The sequence below is a fragment of the Nerophis lumbriciformis genome, linkage group LG30 (assembly GCF_033978685.3).
Source record: "Nerophis lumbriciformis linkage group LG30, RoL_Nlum_v2.1, whole genome shotgun sequence".
NCBI classification, from domain to species: domain Eukaryota; kingdom Metazoa; phylum Chordata; class Actinopteri; order Syngnathiformes; family Syngnathidae; genus Nerophis; species Nerophis lumbriciformis.
Genome location: NC_084577.2, coordinates 25,320,087 through 25,342,320, shown reverse-complemented (window position 1 = coordinate 25,342,320; position 22,234 = coordinate 25,320,087). Strand labels below are relative to the sequence as shown.

Here is a 22,234-nt window from a genome sequence, read left to right as displayed (position 1 = left end):
TCAGTTCTCTGATTATTTTAAACTGTTTCAGAATACATTATTAAAAGCTATTTTTAACATTTTAAAAACAAAATTCAAAGATGATTTCATTAATTTGATGGCTGAATCAAAAGAAATTCCATAAATTAGAAAACAAATGTTCAAGAAGAAGTGAAAATATAAAAAAAATGTTATGGTTGGATGTTATTGCTGGTGGACCAGTTCTGGCTGAAAGATGTGATTATGGTGTTTGTTGTCTTATTATTTATTTGGGTCACATTTTGTATTACCCTGTATTGTGTTTATGTGGTATGAAATAACCTTCATCAGCGCGCAACATTTTTTTTATCCACTTCTACATCCGTAAATCTTGATACATATTGACGATGACCCGCCCTGCTATACTTCTGATTGGCTCTGAGCATTTGTCAGCATTTTTCGCCTGACCGATCAGAAAGAAGGGGCCGTCTAAGCATACCCGCCCCCAAAGTGCCAAAAAGAAACATGAGAGAGCGAGGAGAGATGCCAGGAGTACACAGAGAGCGCGCAGAAAGGCGTCGCGCGCGCGCAAAAAGGCACCGCGCGCGCAAAAAGGCACCACGCGCGCGCAAAAGGGTGTCGCGCGCGCACGAAGTGGAGAATCAGCGTGCGATAACAGTTTTTATGCGCTCGGATTTTTGGCACTAATGTGACGCCATAGCGCAGACGTGGTACCGTGAGTACGCATGCAGCTGCGGCTTCCAAACATTTGATCGCTTGCCCGTACGTGCGTGCCGCTATGTGCATGTCACATACGTAACTTTGGGGACTTTGGGGAAATTTATGTGCTGTATGAACTTTGGGGAGGTGAACAGTACTTTGGGCTGTGGGATTGAGTGTGTTGTGCAGGTGTTTGAGTTGTATTGGCGGGTTATATGAGGTGTTTGTTATGCGGGATTAATTTGTGGCATATTAAATATAAGCCTGGTTGTGTTGTGGCTAATAGAGTATATATATGTCTTGTGTTTAATTACTGTTTTAGTCATTCCCAGCTGAATATCAGGTCCCACCCGTCTCTCACAGCATCTTCCCTATCTGCCCTCTAGTCCTTCACTCTCACTTTCCTCATCCACGAATCTTTCATCCTCGCTCAAATTAATGGGGAAATCGTCGCATTTCTCGGTCCGAATCGCTCTCGCTGCTGGTGGCCATGATTGTAAACAATGTGCAGATGTGAGGAGCTCCACAACCTGTGACGTCACGCTACTCGTCTGCTACTTCCGGTACAGGCAAGGCTTTTTTATCAGCGACCAAAAGTTGCGAACTTTATCGTCGATGTTCTCTACTACAAACCCCGTTTCCATATGAGTTGGGAAATTGTGTTAGATGTAAATATAAATGAAATACAATGATTTGCAAATCATTTTCAACCCATATTCAGTTGAATATGCTACAAAGACAACATATTTGATGTTCAAACTGATAAACTTTTTTTTTTGCAAATAATCATTAACTTTAGAATTTGATGCCAGCAACACGTGACAAAGAAGTTGGGAAAGGTGGCAATAAATACTGATAAAGTTGAGGAATGCTCATCAAACACTTATTTGGAACATCCCACAGGTGAACAGGCTAATTGGGAACAGGTGGGTGCCATGATTGGGTATAAAAGTAGATTCCATGAAATGCTCAGTCATTCACAAACAAGGATGGGGCGAGGGTCACCACTTTGTCAACAAATGCGTGAGCAAATTGTTGAACAGTTTAAGAAAAACCTTTCTCAACCAGCTATTGCAAGGAATTTAGGGATTTCACCATCTACGCTCCGTAATATCATCAAAGGGTTCAGACAATCTGGAGAAATCACTGCACGTAAGCAGCTAAGCCCGTGACCTTTGATCCCTCAGGCTGTACTGCATCAACAAGCGACATCATTGTGTAAAGGATATCACCACATGGGCTCAGGAACACTTCAGAAACCCACTGTCAGTAACTTCAGTTGGTCGCTACATCTGTAAGTGCAAGTTAAAACTCTCCTATGCAAGGCAAAAACCGTTTATCAACAACACCCAGAAACGCCGTCGGCTTCGCTGGGCCTGAGCTCATCTAAGATGGACTGATACAAAGTGGAAAAGTGTTCTGTGGTCTGACGAGTCCACATTTCAAATTGTTTTTGGAAACTGTGGACGTCGTGTCCTCCGGACCAAAGACGAAAAGAACCATCCGGATTGTTATAGGCGCAAATTTGAAAAGCCAGCATCTGTGATGGTATGGGGGTGTATTAGTGCCCAAGACATGGGTAACTTACACATCTGTGAAGGCACCATTAATGCTTAAAGGTACATACAGGTTTTGGAGCGACATATGTTGCCATCCAAGCAACGTTACCATGGACGCCCCTGCTTATTTCAGCAAGACAATGCCAAGCCACATGTTACATCAACGTGTCTTCATAGTAAAAGAGTGCGGGTACTAGACTGGCCTGCCTGTAGTCCAGACCTGTCTCCCATTGAAAATGTGTGGCGCATTATGAAGCCTAAAATAGCACAACGGAGACCCCCGGACTGTTGAACAACTTAAGCTGTACATCAAGCAAGAATGGGAAAGAATTCCACCTGAGAAGCTTCAAAAATGTGTCTCCTCAGTTCCCAAAGGTTTACTGAGTGTTGTTAAAAGGAAAGGCCATGTAACATAGTGGTGAACATGCCCTTTCCCAACTACTTTGGCACGTGTTGCAGCCATGAAATTCTAAGTTAATTATTATTTGCAAAAAAAAAAAAAGTTTATGAGTTTGAACATCAAATGTCTTGTCTTTGTAGTGCATTCAATTATATATGGGTTGAAAAAGATTTGCAAATCATTGTATTCCGTTTATATTTACATCTAACACAATTTCCCAACTCATATGGAAACGGGGTTTGTAAATCCTTTCAGCAAAAATATGGCAATATCGCGAAATGATCAAGTATGACACGTAGAATGGACCTGCTATCCCCGTTTAAATAAGAAAATGGAATTTCAGTAGGCCTTTATATGCTTTACAGTGCAAAAATGTCACTTATTTACCTCAACTCGTAGACCTTTCCGGTCTTTCTGGACAACAGACAGACCAAACCATGCGTTTTATGCATCTATTATTTTATGGCTCACGGTCCATGTGAGGTTGAGCTTTTGAAGTTGGATATACAAACAAACACGGAGCAGGGATTGTGTTTACCTGGGGGAATGCACGTTATTTTTTTGCGAATAATGTCTCATTTATTACAAAAAGCAGCACTTGAAATCTCCATGAAGCCACTCTGACAATTTGCGCTGTAGTTAGGCTGACAGGCAAATTTTTCACCCACGCAGGTGTGCCCGTTTGATAAATGGCCTTTGCGGCGTCTCTCCAGGCACATGCGCATCAAAAGTACATTCTGGACTTTATTTATAGGATGTGCGTCTTCGGGAGCCAGCCTCGCAGTCTTTAGATCAAGGTTCAAATCTTGTTCTTGCTGTACATGTTTTTTTTTTTTCACACTCCAAAAACATTTGTGTATAGGGATGTTCTAATCAGGGTTTGATGCTGCTGATTTACCAATACCGATCACATGTATTAACTGTAATTGTTTACATTCATTTATGATGAGTGCTATTGACAGTGCAGAAATATCAATACCATATTTAATTTCCTTATTTTACTTTATTACAAACAATTGTTTACCGCGGTCAGGCCTAGAACTAATTAGCTACAATTAACAAAGTAAAACTGTATACTCAGATTACCATATTTTTTCCAGAATTTAGCCGCACCCACTAAATTTTAGAATGAAAAAAAGTATGATTCCATATATTAGCCGCACCGGAAATATACGTTGTGAAATTTGTTATTATGAACATTTTTGTAAATGTTTATTTACATACCTTAATTGTATCCACACAGCAGTAAAACGGCTGATCAAGCAAAACAGAAGCCATTGTCATAGCTGCGGAAGCTAGCTCTCCGATCAGCTAAGACAAGTCCAAGTTGACGTTTTGGTGAATTTACCAAAACTGAAACAATACGAAAAAAAAATGCTATTGTAAGTTAATAATACTAACACAGACACTCGTGAACCGTACAAATATGCATGAAAACACTCCTACAGTCATCACGCATGGGACAGTTTAGTAAGTATTAATAGTTTTAGTTGTGTTGTAAAACTTGGAGTGAAGAATGAAGAATCTATACAAACAGAAACGCTATGGATTACGAGAAGACGGAACAACACTTGTACGCCCGGTTCAAGGCACTAAACAGAAGGAAATAATGTAGATGTAGTAAAACGGCTGATCAAACAAAACAGAAGCCATCGTCATGGACCCACTAGCTGCGGAAGCTAAACATACTCAATAAGTCCACGTTGACGTTTTGGTGAATTTACCAAAACTGAAACAATACGAAAAAAAAATGCTATTGTAAGTTAATAATACTAACACAGACACTCGTGAACCGTACAAATATGCATGAAAACACTCCTACAGTCATCACGCATGGGACAGTTTAGTAAGTATTAATAGTTTTAGTTGTGTTGTAAAACTTGGAGTGAAGAATGAAGGATCTATACAAACAGAAACGCTATGGATTACGAGAATACGGAACAACACTTGTACGCCCGGTTCAAGGCACTAAACAGAAGGAAATAATGTAGATGTAGTAAAACGGCTGATCAAACAAAACAGAAGCCATCGTCATGGACCCACTAGCTGCGGAAGCTAAACAGACTCAATAAGTCCACGTTGACGTTTTGGTGAATTTACCAAAACTGAAACAATCCGAAAAAAAATGCTATTTTAAGTTAATAATACTAACACAGACACTCGTGAACCGTACAAATATGCATGAAAACACTCCTACAGTCATTACACATGGGACAGTTTAGTAAGTATTAATAGTTTTAGTTGTGTTGTAAAACTTGGGAGTGAAGAATGAAGAATCTATACAAACAGAAACGCTATGGATTACGAGAATACGGAACAACACTTGTACGCCCGGTTCAAGGCACTAAACAGAAGGAAATAATGTAGATGTAGTAAAACGGCTGATCAAACAAAACAGAAGCCATCGTCATGGACCCACTAGCTGCGGAAGCTAAACAGACTCAATAAGTCCACTTTGACGTTTTGGTGAATTTACCAAAACTGAAACAATACGAACAAAAAATGCTATTGTAAGTTAATAATACTAACACAGACACTCGTGAACCGTACAAATATGCATGGAAACACTCCTACAGTCATCACGCATGGGACAGTTTAGTAAGTATTAATAGTTTTAGTTGTGTTGTAAAACTTGGAGTGAAGAATGAAGAATCTATACAAACAGAAACGCTATGGATTACGAGAATACGGAACAACACTTGTACGCCCGGTTCAAGGCACTAAACAGAAGGAAATAATGTAGATGTAGTAAAACGGTTGATCAAACAAAACAGAAGCCATCGTCATGGACCCACTAGCTGCGGAAGCTAAACAGACTCAATAAGTCCACGTTGACGTTTTGGTGGATTGAAACAATACGAAAAAAAATGCTATTTTAAGTTAATAATACTAACACAGACACTCGTGAACCGTACAAATATGCATGAAAACACTCCTACAGTCATCACGCATGGGACAGTTTAGTAAGTATTAATAGTTTTAGTTGTGTTGTAAAACTTGGAGTGAAGAATGAAGGATCTATACAAACAGAAACGCTATGGATTACGAGAATACGGAACAACACTTGTACGCCCGGTTCAAGGCACTAAACAGAAGGAAATAATGTAGATGTAGTAAAACGGCTGATCAAACAAAACAGAAGCCATCGTCATGGACCCACTAGCTGCGGAAGCTAAACAGACTCAATAAGTCCACGTTGACGTTTTGGTGGATTTACCGAAACTGAAACAATACGAACAAAATGCTATTGTAAGTGTCGGAGGCAGATATTTACATATATCCGTATTTAAGTGTTACTTCTTTAATTTCATAATCATATTACTAAACAGCTAGTGTTTTTCTTTTAATTGTGGTCTTTTGGTTGTCTGCAAATACTGTGTGCTAACCTTGAGTGTGGAATGTAAGAAAGAGAGATACTCCTTCTTCTTATCTATTCTTATGTCCAGGTGCGGAGGACAATGGGCATGTGTTTAGGCTGGAAAGACAAGACAACGAGGGTGGGAGGGAGAGAGACTTTATAGAAGAGAAGGTTTCCATTTTTTAGGGGAGACCATTTTAGCTGCGCGATTGAATGTTCTATGCTGGACTGGTCTCATGATATTTACAAAGCTTTGCAAATATATTACAAAATACCTATTCTGTCTCTGGTGGTTCTTTTACTCAGCTTTAAGTGTCGTAAAGAGCTTGGGAGCGACGACCAGAAACTTGAATTACCTGGGAGGAACAACTGGTCCAAACGCAACACAAGTTAATAATACTAACGCGGACACTCGTGAACATGTTAGCATATTAGCTTATGCTATCAACGCTAGCCTGATTATATTATGATATCACGTACAAATATGCATGAAAACACTCTTACAGTCATCACGCATGGGACGTTTTAGTAAGTATGAATAGTTTTAGTTATATTGTACAACTTGCCAACGTTGCTTGGAGTGAAAAAATGAAGAATCTATGCAAGTAGAAACGCTATGGATTACAAGAAAACGGAGAAACACTTGTACTTCCGGTTCAAGGCACTAAACGGAAGGGAATACTGTCGACGTTCACTCCATAGCACCTGGAGTGAACGAACTTGTCTAAAAGATGGCGCCATACCGCAGTAAAACGGGTGATCAAACAAAACAGAAGCCATCGTCATGGACCCACTAGCTGCGGAAGCTAGCTCTCCGATCAGCTAAACAGACTCAATAAGTCCACGTTGACGTTTTGGTGAATTTACTGAAACTGAAACAATACGAAAAAAAATCCTATTGTAAGTTAATAATACTAACACAGACACTTGTGAATGTGTTAGCATATTAGCTAATGCTAACAACACTGGCCTGATTATATTATGATATCACGTACAAATATGCATGAAAACGCATGGGACAGTTTAGTAAGTATGAATAGTTTTAGTTATGTTGTAAAACTTACATACGTTGCTTGGAGTGAAGAATGAAGAATATATGCAAACAGAAACGCTATGGATTACGAGAAAACAGAGTAACACTTGTACTTCCGGTTCAAGGCACTAAATGGAAGGGAATACTGTAGACTTTCACCCCATACCACCTGGAGTGAGCGAACTCGTCCAAAAGATGGCGTCATACTGAAGTAAAACGGCTGATCAAACAAAACAGAAGTCATCGTCATGGACCCACTAGCTGCGGAAGGTATCTCTCCGATCAGGTAGACCGACTCAATTACTCCATGTTGACGTTTTGGTGAATTTACCAAAACTGAAACAATACGAACAAAATGCTATTGTAAGTTAATAATACTAACACAGACACTCGTGAACGTGTTAGCATATTAGCTAATAGTAACAACGGTAGACTGATTATTTTATGATATCACGTACAAATATGCATGAAAACACTCCTACAGTCATCACGCATGGGACAGTTTAGTAAGTACGAATAGTTTCAGTTATGTTGTAAAACTTACAAAGTTGCTTGGAGTGAAGAATGAAGAATATATGCAAACAGAAACGCAATAGATTACGAGAAAACGGAGAAACACTTGTACTTCCGGTTCAAGGCACTAAACGGAAAGGAATACTGTAGACTTTCACCCCATAGCACCTGGAGTGAGCGAACTTGTCCAAAAGATGGTGCCATACTGCAGTAAAACGGCTGATCAAACAAAACAGAAGTCATCGTCATGGACCCACTAGCTGCGGAAGCTAGCTCTCCGATCAGGTAGACAGACTCAATAACTCCATGTTGACGTTTTGGTGAATTTACCAAAACTGAAACAATACAAACACAATGCTATTGTAAGTTAATAATACTAACACAGACACTTGTGAACGTGTTCGCATATTAGCTAATGCTAACAACACTGGCCTGATTATATTATGATATCACGTACAAATATGCATGAAAACACATGGGACAGTTTAGTAAGTATGAATAGTTTTAGTTATGTTGTAAAACTTACAAACATTGCTTGGAGTGAAGTATGAAGAATATATGCAAACAGAAACACTATGGAATACGAGAAAACGATGTAACACTTGTACTTCCGGTTCAACGCACTAAATGGAAGGAAATACTGTAGACGTTAACCCTATAGCACCTGGAATGAGCGAACTCGTCCAAAAGATGGCGCCATAGCTTAAACGATAACACACCTTTTCAGTGTCGTTGCTGGTGTTTGTTAGAATAAATGTGTTTATATTATCACACAACTTTTATGCTTAAAGGCCGTTGCTATAGTTATTGTCAATTGTGCTGAAGTGGCATTTTTCTTTGTCTGTGCAAAGCTGGCAATCCAAAAGATTGCAAGCCAGTCTGGTATCAGTGTCTGTGTCCAGGAACGGCCTGCTGATTGCCAAAGCCGAACACCGCTGTGACGCAGACAGAGCAGAGACAAGGCGATATCACCAGCGTCAACACATTTGCAATTTTGTATAATCATACATTGTGTCTAACTGGAGTTGTCGAGATTACCCCCTTCCCTCAGCGACAGCTTCAGTGATGTAAACAGGGACCTCCCAAATAAATAGAGGAAGCATGTGGGCTGGACTTTTAGAACGTAGTTTGGATCTGTAACTAGAATACAGCCCAAAACATGTGTCTCCTCATTGAGCCAAATTGAACTCTGTCTCTGCATGATTCCTTGCTTCTCGTCTGTTTAATAGATGTCATCAGTGTTTGAACCTGACAGTGTATTACAAAAACTATTTCCATTATGGCCGTTGGCGTAGAAAATTCCATGAATTATAAGCCGCCGGGTTCAAAGTGTAGGAATAAAGTACAAACCCTGTTTCCATATGAGTTGGGGAATTGTGTTAGATGTAAATATAAACGGAATACAATGATTTGCAAATTATTTTCAACCCATATTCAATTGAATGCACTACAAAGACAAGATATTTGATGTTCAAACTCATAAACTTTATTCATTTTTGCAAATAATAATTAACTTAGAATTTCATGGCTGCAACACGTGCCAAAGTAGTTGGGAAAGGGCATGTTCACCACTGTGTTACATGGCCTTTCCTTTTAACAACACTCAGTAAACGTTTGGGAACTTTCCCATTCTTGCTTGATGTACAGCTTAAGTTGTTCAACAGTCCGTTGTGGTATTTCAGGCTTCATAATGCGCCACACATTTTCAATGGGAGACAGGTCTGGACTACAGGCAGGCCAGTCTAGTACCCGCACTCTTTTACTAAGAAGCTACATTGATGTAACACGTGGCTTGGCATTGTCTTGCTGAAATAAGCAGGGGCGTCCATGGTAACGTTACTTGGATGGCAACCCATGTTGCTCCAAAACCTGTATGTACCTTTCAGCATTAATGGCGCCTTCACAGATGTGTAAGTTACCCATGTCTTGGGCACTAATACACCCCCATACCATCACACATGCTGGCTTTTATACTTTGCGCCTATAACAATCCGGATGGTTCTTTTCCTCTTTGGTCCGGAGGACACGACGTCCACAGTTTCCAAAATCAATTTGAAATGTGGACTCGTCAGACCACAGAACACTTTTCCACTTTGTATCGGTCCATCTTAGATGAGCTCAGGCCCAGCGAAGCCGACGGCGTTTCTGGGTGTTGTTGATAAATTGTTTTCGCCTTGCATAGGAGAGTTTTAACTTGCACTTACAGATGTAGCGACCAACTGTAGTCACTGACAGTGGGTTTCTGAAGTGTTCCTGAGCCCATGTGGTGATATCCTTTACACACTGATGTCGCTTGTTGATGCAGTACAGCCTGAGAGATCGAAGGTCACAGGCTTAGCTGCTTACGTGCAGTGATTTCTCCAGATTCTCTGAACCCTTTGATGATATTAGATGGTGAAATCCCTAAATTCCTTGCAATAGCTGGTTGAGAAAGGTTCTTCCTAAACTGTTCAACAATTTGCTCACGCAATTTGTTGACAAAGTGGTGACCCTCGCCCCATCCTTGTTTGTGAATGACTGAGCATTTCATGGAATCTACTTTTATACCCAATCATGGCACCCACCTGTTCCCAATTTGCCTGTTCACCTGTGGGATGTTCCAAATAAGTGTTTGATGAGCATTCCTCAACTTTATCAGTATTTATTGCCACCTTTTCCCAGCTTCTTTGTCACGTGTTGCTGGCATCAAATTCTAAAGTTAATGATTATTTGCCAAAAAAAAAAAAAAAAAGTTTATCAGTTTGAACATCAAATATGTTGTCTTTGTAGCATATTCAACTGAATATGGGTTGGAAATGAATTGCAAATCAGTGTATTCCATTTATATTTACATCTAACACAATTTCCCAACTCATATGGAAACGGGGTTTGTAGAATCGTATAGTTCGTAACTTACAGTAGTTTGTAATGTTGTTCAAATAGTATACATTCCATCTATTGCAGGGGTCGGCAACCCAAAATGTTGAAAGAGCCATATTGGACCAAAACTACAAAAACAAATCTGTCTGCAGCCGCAAAAAAATTAAAAGCCATATTACATACAGATAGTGTGTCATGAGATATAAATTGAATTAAGAGGACTTAAAGGAAACTAAATGACCTCAAATATAGCTACAAATGAGGCATTATGATGCAATATGTACATATAGCTAGCCTAAATAGCATGTTAGCATCGATTAGCTTGCAGTCATGCATTGACCAAATATGTCTGATTAGCACTCCACACAAGTCAATAACATCAACAAAACTCACCTTTGTGGGTTCATGCACGACGTTAAGTTTGGTGGACAAAATGAGACAGAAAAAGAAGTGGTATAAAACACGTCCTAGAAAGTCGGAGAAAGTTATACATGTAAACAAACTAAGGTGAGTTCAAGGACTTCCAAAATTAGTCGGACAAAACGGCGCTCGCCAAATACTCGAATCAGTGAAGCATGTTTAATATAAACAGTGTACTTTATAACAATTAGGAAGGTTTGTGTCATGTTTGTCCTCCTACAGAAACCATATTAACACAAAAAATATTTTTTTTCCCCCTCAACTTTTTCCATTTTTCATACATTTTTGAAAAAGCTCCAGAGAGCCACGAGGGCGGCGCTAAAGAGCCGCATACGGCTCTAGAGCCGCGGGTTGCCGACCCCCGATCTATTGTAATGTCAATTAAATGCATTTTAATGACAGTTATGACGTTGATGATTGTGTCATTGCTACGTTCGAAGCTTAAAAAACAAAACAACTTTTTAAAAACATTTCGCCCCTGTCATCACTGAATAGGCTGCCTGTAACACAAGACTTGCTGACCAGAGAAAAATGAGAATGTTGGAAAGGGTCGATTTGAAAACAAGCACCGGCACTGTGTAAAAGGTCATAATATAGATCATAGAATCCGACCATCATTTTTTATCTGAGTGTGCCTTTGGCTGATATTATTCCTGCTGGACGTGCAGTTAAAACACCTCGGTTCTAGAAATAAGACGTGTAAATAAGAAAGGGAAAATTAATGAGGTTTCTAGCGTTCCCACTGTCAGACACGGCGCAGGAGCCAAGCGTGGAGGTTTCAACAAGGTTTTAATGATATTGTTTCAACACAAGTTTTTCTCTCCAGTAGAACGTGACTGAAAGGTCACGTTCTACTGGTCACGTATCCTCTCTCCCCTCTTGCTCCCGGCCGCTTACTGTTAAAGACAACAGATGATTAGATTAACGCGTACTACATACTTGCCAACCTTGAGACCTCCGATTTCAGGGGGTGGGGGGTGGGGGCGTGGTTGGAGGTGGGGCGGGGCATGGTTGGGGCGGGGGGCGTGGTTAAGAGGGGAGGAGCATATTTATAGCTAGAATTCACCAACTGGAGTATTTCATTCATATATGTATATATATTAGAGATGCGCGGATAGGCAATTATTTCATCCGCAACCGCATAAGAAAGTCGTCAACCATCCGCAATCCACCCGATCTAACATTTGATCAGAACCGCATCCGCCCGCCATCCGCCCGCACCCGCCCGTTGTTATATATCTAATATAGACGATGCAAGGCATTAGTGAGGTTATAAAGCTTTTGCCTGTTAAAGAAAGGAGACTGATCCAATGCAGCACAGACATTCGCGTGCCACGCTGTCACGACCCAGACGCACACCAGTGCGCAATCATATGGGAGCCGCGCTGAGCGCACCTCCAAGCGCGTCTCGCTGCCGGCGACGACCGGGTATATGGGCCCGACGCTCCAGCGCCATCCATTTTCAGGGCTAGTTGATTCGGCAGGTGGGTTGTTACACACTCCTTAGCGGGTTCCGACTTCCATGGCCACCGTCCTAGCTGCTGTCTATATCAACCAGGGTGAGCCCCACCCCTTTCGTGAGCGCACTGCGCGCGGAGTGACCCCTGTTACGCGCCCCCGGCAACAGGGGTGGCGGGCAGGTAAGCTGCGCGGGAGGAGCGCGCGGAGTGACCCCTGTTACGAGCCCCCGGCCACGGGGGTGGCGGGCAGGTAAGCTGCTTACCTGCTGCGCGTGACGCCGGCCGCGGCGAAGGCGGACGAGGCGGGGTGTCGGTGCGGTGGTGACCCTGGACGTGCGTCGGGCCCTTCTCGCGGATCGCCTCAGCTACGGCTCCCGGTGGGGCCCTCTCGGGGGAAGGGGCCTCGGTCCCGGACCCCGGCGAGGCGTCCCTTCTCCGCTCCGTAAAAGTGTCCATCTCTTTTCTTTTTTTTCTTCTGTTGTGGCATATGCTGCAGGTGCCTGCTCGTTTTTTGTATGTGGGTAACAACATTTAACTATGTATATATATTTCCGAATTGGTTTAACTGCCACCCGCCTGAATCTATTTAAAATCAAATTGTTTTTTATTTCAACCACCCGACCCGACCCGACCCGCGATAAAATCTATTTTTTTTTAATTTCATCCGCCCGATCCGCGGATAATCCGCGGTTGTGCCCGCAAACTGCGCATCTCTAATATATATATATATATATATATATATATATATATATATATATATATATATATATATATATATATATATATATATATATATGTATGAAATACTTGACTTTCAGTGAATTCTATCTATATATATATATATTTATTTATTTTATTCTGCGATGAGGTGGCAACTTGTCCAGGGTGTAACCCGCCTTCCGCCCGATTGTAGCTGAGATAGGTTCCAGCGCCCCCCGCCACCCCAAAGGGAATAAGCGGTAGAAAATGGATGGATGGATGGATTTATTTTATTATATATATAAATAAAAGAAATACTTGAATTTCAGTGTTCATTTATTTACACATGTACACACACATAACACTCATCTACTCATTGTTGTACTTGAAAGTGCAATGCAATACAATTCCGGGGCAATGGCACCTATCAAATACACAGTAATGAAAACACAGTTGTTCTACTAACTGTACTGTGTGTTATGAGAGTAGAGTATGTGTGTGTGTGGCCCTTTAATAGGTGACAGCATGTGAGGTGAGTGACGTCAGTGAGTGTGTGGGCGAGAGAGGAGAGGGAGCGTAGAGTGAGTGCGGGGAGGGACTAGTTGGTTTTGTGTTGGATTGGCTGTGTGCAAGCAATCAATAAAGCAAGATTTGCAACTAATCGCTGGACTCATCATTCACCCTAAAGTCGTCCGCTGTGGAGACCCACTGCCTGGTAAGGTGAAACGTGTTGCCCCGAGCATACATCGGCTCTGGAGAAGTGTCTCCCCTGCGCTCTTAGACTATGGTCTCGTTCTTCTGCTTCGTCTCCTTGTGTGCGCACACTGGACTCAGGTCCGCATGGAACTGGAGGGGGCGTGGCCTCCAGCTCCGGCTGAATTCCGGGAGATTTTCGGGAGAAAATTTCTTCCGGGAGGTTTTCGGAAGAGGTGCTGAATTTCGGGAGTCTCCCGGAAAATCCGGGAGGGTTGGCAAGTATGGCGTACTACCGGTGAAATCTAATCACCTGCCAGCTGTGTCTCGCCGTCAGCACTGCCACGCCCTCCCCCCCGTCTGATGGTGCTCTGTTCCTCAGCACCATGGACAGAGGCGGTGACCTTTGCTGCTGCAGGCAGCGCTGACAACATCTCCCTCCACAGACGGCATTACATTTTGACTGAAAGAGATTCACATTTAATCGCTTGCCTCTCCGGTAAATGAGCAATATCCCCGGTACGTGCATTTATCAAAGAGCATTGACTAATTACGGTTTTACAAACATTTTAACTCACAACAGTAGTTTTACCGCGGGTGATCATTATTACATTTTATTGCAGGCCTGGGCAATTATTTTGACACGGGGGGGCCACATTTAGAGGAAAAAAATGTGCCTGGGGGCCGGTGTATCTATTTTTAGGAACACTAATACAAAACCTCACAATAATGAATGCTAAAAACGTTACTACAGACCGCCTTAAAAAAACAAAATGGAATTTTACATTTTTCTATGGACGATAAAACACTGAATATTGACAAAATATGAACGTCACACCCCCTTTCGATCTACATATTTTACCTTTTTTTTTTTGTTTGTTTGAAGTATTTATTTCAAACCTGCACAATACAACAACACACTTTTTTTTTTTTTTTTTTGGTTTTTATATTTTCAATCAAACGAAACACAACAAAAATGCCACAAACAGCGATATATGAACGCGAAGGGTAAAAATAAACCCACCTACAATCTGATATATCTGATACATCACTAAGTTTTAGAACTTTGTTGTGAAAATATCTTTCCGCGCTCGCTCTGGAAGTACTCTGTGGAAACGCTCCCCACCCACACTGCTTGGTGCCTCGTCTGAGCTGCTGTGACTTAGATGACCATAGTAAATAATTAGGTTTATTTAATGTGCTCAAGCTGTACTTTTTGCTTTCCGTGCAAAGGCACATGACTTGTTATCTTCCACTGCAAGTTAGGAGTTGCCTCGCCGCAGCTGTTTCTGCTAACGGCCAAGGACGGACATCAAGTACCTCAACGAAGATAAGGCAACACCGGGCAGACAAAGCAAAGACAGGGCGAAATCACAATGCATTCTGAATAATCACGTATTGTCTACTGAGCTGCTTGCATAATATGTGACATCTCCCTTTAGAAGCAGCCTCAGCGATGTAACTAGAGAACTCCTGAATAAAATGGGGGGCGCGTAGGCTGTTCCTCAGAGCGTGGGGGGGAGACTGTAACTGAGCGTGCAGCTCCATGCGTTCTCCTCATGGGCAAAATGGAACTCTGTCTCTGCCTGATAATACATGGTGCTTAAACCCGGCAATCATATTCAATAAAATTAAATATCTACCCTACTTACCGTTTAATACCTTGTAAAATGACATAAAATCATGTGTTAATCACAAAGATTACATTATTAATTTAACAAATAAACCTTAGACTTAGGTCAGGCTGATTAGAAAAAAATAAATGTGCATACAATATGTATTATGTTGTGCTAAAATGAATGAATAATACATATGTTTCATAACTCAACTGTCAAAAATATTAAAATACAGCTGCACCACTTTAGTCATATTTTTTGCGCTTAAGAAATGTCCCTATGACATCAGCGCCAGACTTCTTCTGTTTGTTTTATATAGCCATTACTGCCACAAGAGGTGGAACAGTGTATTACAACTACGTACCGCTGCGGCCTATACGAACCACAGCTGAAAAACACACATATATTACATTCTAGGGGGCGCTCTATGGTTAAGAAACTCTAGTATCAACGTACCGGGGACCATCTCTTTGCAAAGAAACACGCCCAGGGCTCCCACTACTTCAGCGTTACGGTGAGTTGAATTTTCATGCTAATTTTTTTTCTGTTTTTTTTTTTTTTTCTGCCACAGTTGGTCCGTGAAACTAATGCATACATTAAATTGGCCCCTGGTGGGGGAAAAAAAGGTTGGGGGCCCCTGCTTTAGAGCGCAGCTGTGACTTCCTGGCACTAAATGTCAGAATAATTGTATCTAAGTTATCACAAATATTTGTGTTGCCATGAGTTCCCGGCGAGAAGACAAAAGCTGTCTTTGATCCTACCAAGAGGAAGGCTTGCAAAACTCCACTGTGTAGGATGGGAAGCAACATGAAGGTGCTCTGTTTCTTTGATGTATTGTAATCCACAGAAAGATTTTGTCTCGACCTGATAACTACAAAGCGGAGAGGAAACAGGACCAGACTTTGAACTGTTTTACAACCTTTTCTTTGAACCGACCTTTTCTTTGAACTGTTTTGTAATCAAAGGTGATGGCTGTTTATGACCCCCTGTCCCTATAAAAACACACAGCGAACCACAGCTGAAAAACACACATATATTACATTCTAGGGGGCGCTCTATGGTTAAGAAACTCTAGTATCAACGTACCGGGGACCATCTCTTTGCAAAGAAACACGCCCAGGGCTCCCACTACTTCAGCGTTACGGTGAGTTGAATTTTCATGCAAATTTTTTTTCTGTTTTTTTTTTCTTCTGCCACAGCCGGTCCGTGAAAATAATGCATACATTAAATTGGTCCCTGGTGGGGAAAAAAAAGGTTGGGGGCCCCTGCTTTAGAGCGCAGCTGTGACTTCCTGGCACTAAATGTCAGAATAATTGTATCTAAGTTATCACAAATATTTGTGTTGCCATGAGTTCCCGGCGAGAAGACAAAAGCTGTCTTTGATCCTACCAAGAGGAAGGCTTGTAAAACTCCACTGTGTAGGATGGGAAGCAACATGAAGGTGTTCTGTTTCTTTGATGTATTGTAATCCCGAGAACTACAAAGCGGAAAGGAAGCAGGACCAGACTCCCTTCCAGGCGACCTCTTCTTTGAACTGTTTTACAACCTTTTCTTTGAACCGACCTTTTCTTTGAACTGATGGCTGTTTACGACCCCCCTTCCCTATAAAAACAGTGGTGCCATGTAATCAGGGGAAAGTCCAAATAAAAGAGGAGGCGTACAATCTTTCGGCAAAGCATGATGGAGACCGTATAAGAGTACAGCCCAGACGTTTCTCCTCACTGAGCCAAATTTAATTATGTCTCTGTTTGATTCATTGCTTCTTGTCTTGTTTAATAGATGTCATCAGTGTTCGAACCTGACACTAAACCTGCAGAAAATAGTTCTTCTCAGGTTTCTCTATGTTTACATGTTCATCCATCCATCCATCCATCCATCCATCTTCTTCCGCTTATCCGAGGTCGGGTCGCGGGGCAGCAGCCTAAGCAGGGAAGCCCAGACTTCCCTCTCCCCAGCCACTTTGTCCAGCTCTTCCTGTGGGACCCCGAGGCGTTCCCAGGCCAGCCGGGAGACATAGTCTTCCCAACGTGTCCTGGGTCTTCCCCGCGGCCTCCTACCAGTCGGACGTGCCCTAAACACCTCCCTAGGGAGGTGTTCGGGTGGCATCCTGACCAGATGCCCGAACCACCTCATCTGGCTCCTCTCGATGTGGAGGAGCAGCGGCTTTACTTTGAGCTCCTCCCGGATGGCAGAGCTTCTCACCCTATCTCTAAGGGAGAGCCCCGCCACCCGGCGGAGGAAACTCATTTCGGCCGCTTGTACCCGTGATCTTGTCCTTTCGGTCATAACCCAAAGCTCATGACCATAGGTGAGGATGGGAACGTAGATCAACCGGTAAATTGAGAGCTTTGCCTTCCGGCTCAGCTCCTTCTTCACCACAACGGATCGATACAGCGTCCGCATTACTGAAGACACCGCACCGATCCGCCTGTCGATCTCACGATCTACTCTTCCCTCACTCGTGAACAAGACTCCGAGGTACTTGAACTCCTCCACTTGGGGCAAGATCTCTTCCCCAACCCGGAGATGGCACTCCACCCTTTTCCGGGCGAGAACCATGGACTCGGATTTGGAGGTGCTGATTCTCATCCCAGTCGCTTCACACTCAGCTGCGAACCGATCCAGTGAGAGCTGAAGATCCTGGCCAGATGAAGCCATCAGGACCACATCATCTGCAAAAAGCAGAGACCTAATCCTGCAGCCACCAAACCAGATCCCCTCAACGCCCTGACTGCGCCTAGAAATTATGTCCATAAAAGTTATGAACAGAATCGGTGACAAAGGGCAGCCTTGGCGGAGTCCAACCCTCACTGGAAACGTGTCCGACTTACTACCGGCCATGCGGACCAAGCTCTGGCACTGATCGTACAGGGAGCGGACTGCCACAATCAGACAGTCCGATACCCCATACTCTCTGAGCACTCCCCGCAGGACTTCCCGAGGGACACGGTCGAATGCCTTCTCCAAGTCCACAAAACACATGTAGACTGGTTGGGCAAACTCCCATGCACCCTCAAGGACCCTGCCGAGAGTATAGAGCTGGTCCACAGTTCCACGACCAGGACGAAAACCACACTGTTCCTCCTGAATCCGAGGTTCGACTATCCGGCGTAGCCTCCTCTCCAGTACACATGTGTACTGGAGAGGTGTTCACACTTTATTAAACATTTCTTACATATACCTTATTTTTGCACCTTCATTTTAGGAGCTTTTTGTTAAGTGTTTAATGTGATTTTAATATTTTGTTTACATTGTTTTCCATGCTTGTGTTGACACTTCCTTTCTGCCTTGATAGCTGAGGGGATTATATTTAGAGGAAGGTTACATTTGAAACAGAAATATTTTTTTGTCCTGGTCCATATATTCGATATGTCATAAAAACATCAATAGTTACCAATATCGACCCATCTGAAAGAGTTATATCGTGATACAGTTCTCAGCCGAGTCTTTGGTTGCTTTAAAACAAAAGTTTGAGGTAGAAATAAAACAAGAAGTTGTATGCAAGGTCTGCCTACCTCTACCAAGCGTGCGTTGATTTAATCAGGCTCAACATGAAGACTATCTGCCGTGACTGACAGACGGACAGGTCGGGATGCACAGCCTGGAGGACGGAGTCCAGCCTGGTGAAGAGAACAAAGACACAAAAGTTATCAGAGGTCTGATCGCGTAGACACGACTTTTGGTGACGGCGTGACGTGCCCACGACACCGGAGCAGAACCCGTCCTCATTATTTGATTCCGGTTTTATCGGCCTAAAACTGTCCATAACTCCCTGGCTCTTCGGAATAGTGACCACCAACCCCAGACCATGATTCTGTCACGTGTCCCAAGGGGAGAAACAAATCCAACCCAGACCCATTGTAGTGAATAACACCTCCATTCACAAACTGGGTAAGCAAAGTAGTTCTTCAGGACCCTAAGTAGAAATTAAACGTATCAAATAACGCACGTAATTCAAACCCATGTGCAGAAGTGTCAACATGGTGTGACAGATGCCGCTTATGTCGCGCATATGCACATTACATGGCTCGCTTGGAATTGGGAAATGTGTTTAAAACTCGGCAAGCGAACGATATCTGCTGAATAAACTGTAATTCTAAAATTCTATTCCAGGGATGGCCAAAGTGGGGCCGGCGGGTCAGATTTTGCCCGTGGTGTCATTTCCTTTCGGCCCGCCAAAGGGTGGCTACCGGATTTAATACGTATTTCTCTCAAGCTGCACAATCATTTATGGCTGGGAAAAAGCCAGGAACTTTTACAATCGCTAGAATTTACTCGTAAAAAAACACAATTGGTACCATTTTTTTTTTCATTTAGAATCATGCATTGTTTTTTGTTTCTTTGTCCTATCGACTGTTAAAACAATGGACGTGGATTTTTACGGGGGGAAAAAGTAGATAAGTCACCAGAATTATGCGGTAAAAATAACTAGGGTAAGTAAAAAACCCGAAACCAGTGAAGTTGTCACGTTGTGTAATGTTCATAAATAAAAAGAGACTTATATTCAATTGAATAGACTGCAAAGACAAGATATTTAATGTTCACACTGAGAAACTTCTTTTTTTTTTTTGCAAATAATCAATAACTTAGAATTTAATGGCAGCAACACATTGCAAACAAGTTGGCAGAGGGGCATTTTTACCACTGTGTTACATGGCCTTTCCTTTTAACAACACTCAACAGTAAACATTTGGGTGTTTCTGGGTGTTGTTGATAAATGGCTTTGGATTTGCATAGTAGAGGTTTAACTTGCACTTACAGATGTAGCGACAAACTGTAGTTACTGACAAGTAGCTTTCTGAAGTGTCTCTGAGCCCATGTGGTGATATCCTTTACACATTGATGTCGCTTTATCTTTGCTATTTGGGCTTATTAGACCCTAATTAGAATAAAAATTAAGAATCATCTTTTGATATGATGTACTTAGTCCATAAGTACACACATGTGTACATCATGTTTAGTGACATGCTAATTCTTATTCATCCACTTTTTTTCTCCAAATTCCATTGTATGTTATACTCTTCTGACACCACCAGATGACAGTATAAGTGTCCACATAAGCGGTCATAAGACCCCAATTCAGTAGTGTACATAATTTTGGAAATAAGAGCTAAAAGGTGCTGTCCACGCATGTGGCCACTAAACATTTTTAACTTAAAATTTAATGGCAGCAACACATTGCAAAAAAGTTGGCGGAGGGGCATTTTTACCACTGTGTTACATGGCCTTTCCTTTTAACAACACTCAGTAAACGTTTGGGCGTTTCTGGGTGTTGTTGATAAATGGCTTTCGCTTTGCGTAGTAGAGTTTTAACTTGCACTTACAAGTGCAGTGACCAACTGTAGCTACTGACAGTGGTTTTCTGAAGTGTTCCTGAGCCCATGTGGGGATATCCTTTACACACTGCTGTCGATTTTTCATGCAATACTGCCTGAGGGATCGAAAGTCACGGGCATTCAATGTTGGTTTTCTGCCTTGTCGCTTGCGTGCAGTAATTTCTCCAGATTCTCTGAACTTTTTGATGATATTACGGAGAGTAGATGGTGAAATCCCTAAATTCCTTGCAATAGCTGGTTGAGAAATGTGTTTCTTAAACTGTTGGACAATTTGCTCACGCATTTGTTGACAAAGTGGTGACCCTCGCCCCCGTCCTTGTTTGTGAATGACTGAGCATTTCATGGAAGCTGCTTTTATACCCAACCATGGCACCCACCTGTTCCCAATTAACCTGTTCACCTGTGGTATGTTCCAAATAAGTGTTTGATGAGCATTCATCAACTTACTCAGTCTTTTTTGCCACTTGTGCCAGCTTTTTTGAAACATGTTGCAGGCATCAAATTCCGAATTAGCTAATATTTGCAAACAATAACATTTTCCAGTTGGAACGTTAAGTATCTTGTCTTTGCAGTCTATTAAATTGAATATAAGTTGAAAAGGATTTGCAAATCATTGTATTCTTTTTTTTTTTAATTTACCATTTACACAACGTGACAACTTCACTGGTTTTGGGTTTTGTAAATAAGTACGTTTTATTTATACAGTGCTTTTCACAGATACAATCACAAAGCGCTGTACAAAACATAGGTGAATTAAAACAACAATTTGAATAAAACAACAGGGGCAACATCATAAAAATGATAAAAAAAAGTGGATTACAAATGATAGTTAAAAGTTTTACTAAAAAGAGAAGTCTTCAAACTTTCTTAAGTGTCAACACAGTCAAGCTCACCAGTTCTATTTTACAATTTACAGTAATGCACTGTAAAAAAAAAAAAAATGTCGGCTGATTTGCCAAAATGTTACCATACAAGTAACAGTGGTACATATTTTCAATTTGCAGTAATGCGGTGTAAAAAGAAAAATTGTACATTTTACGGTAAGATTTTGGTGAATGAGCTGTAATTTTTTTTGAAAATCTGAATCAGCTTTTTTGGCCAAGAATGTTTAACTCATAGGGAATTTGACTTTGTAGACTGGTTACAGGCTAACTAAAGGGTGTCCAAACTACGGCCCGGGACGGAACGTAGTTTAGACACCCTGAGTATTAATAAGGAATCTTGCCCGCTGGGAGATTTATTTGAAAAGTCTAGCAACTTAGATGCTGCCTTTTGTTGCCACCTATCGGACAACATGAGATGTCCGACAATGGCTTTTTTGCCAATATCCGATATTGCCCAACTCTTAATTACCGATTCCGATATCAACCGATACCGATATATACAGTGGTGGAATTAACACCTTATTATGCCTAATTTTCTTGTGATGCCCCGCTGGATGCATTAAACAATGTAACAAGGTTTTCCAAAATAAATCAACTCAAGTTATGGAAAAAAAAATGCCAACATGGCACTGCCATATTTATTATTGAAGTCACAAAGTGCATTATTTTTTTTAACATGCCTCAAAACAGCAGCTTGGAATTTGGGACATGCTCTCCTTGGGAGAG

The 22,234-nt window shown here is 41.8% G+C and overlaps 1 protein-coding gene across 2 annotated transcripts in view; it reads right to left on the bottom strand.

Annotated features, from left to right (window-relative positions):
- The window catches only part of LOC133572813 (leucine-rich repeat and fibronectin type III domain-containing protein 1-like protein), a 585,384-nt gene that overhangs the window by 289,659 nt on the left and 273,491 nt on the right, over positions 1-22,234 (bottom strand). The window contains exon 2 of one of the 2 annotated variants that reach the window (XM_061925840.1): positions 18,804-18,908. The gene's annotated coding sequence lies outside the window, so the exon portion shown is untranslated. Of the gene's footprint in view, positions 1-10,793; positions 10,880-18,803; positions 18,909-22,234 lie in introns of those variants that run through there. The other variant, XM_061925841.1, reaches the window with a different exon arrangement.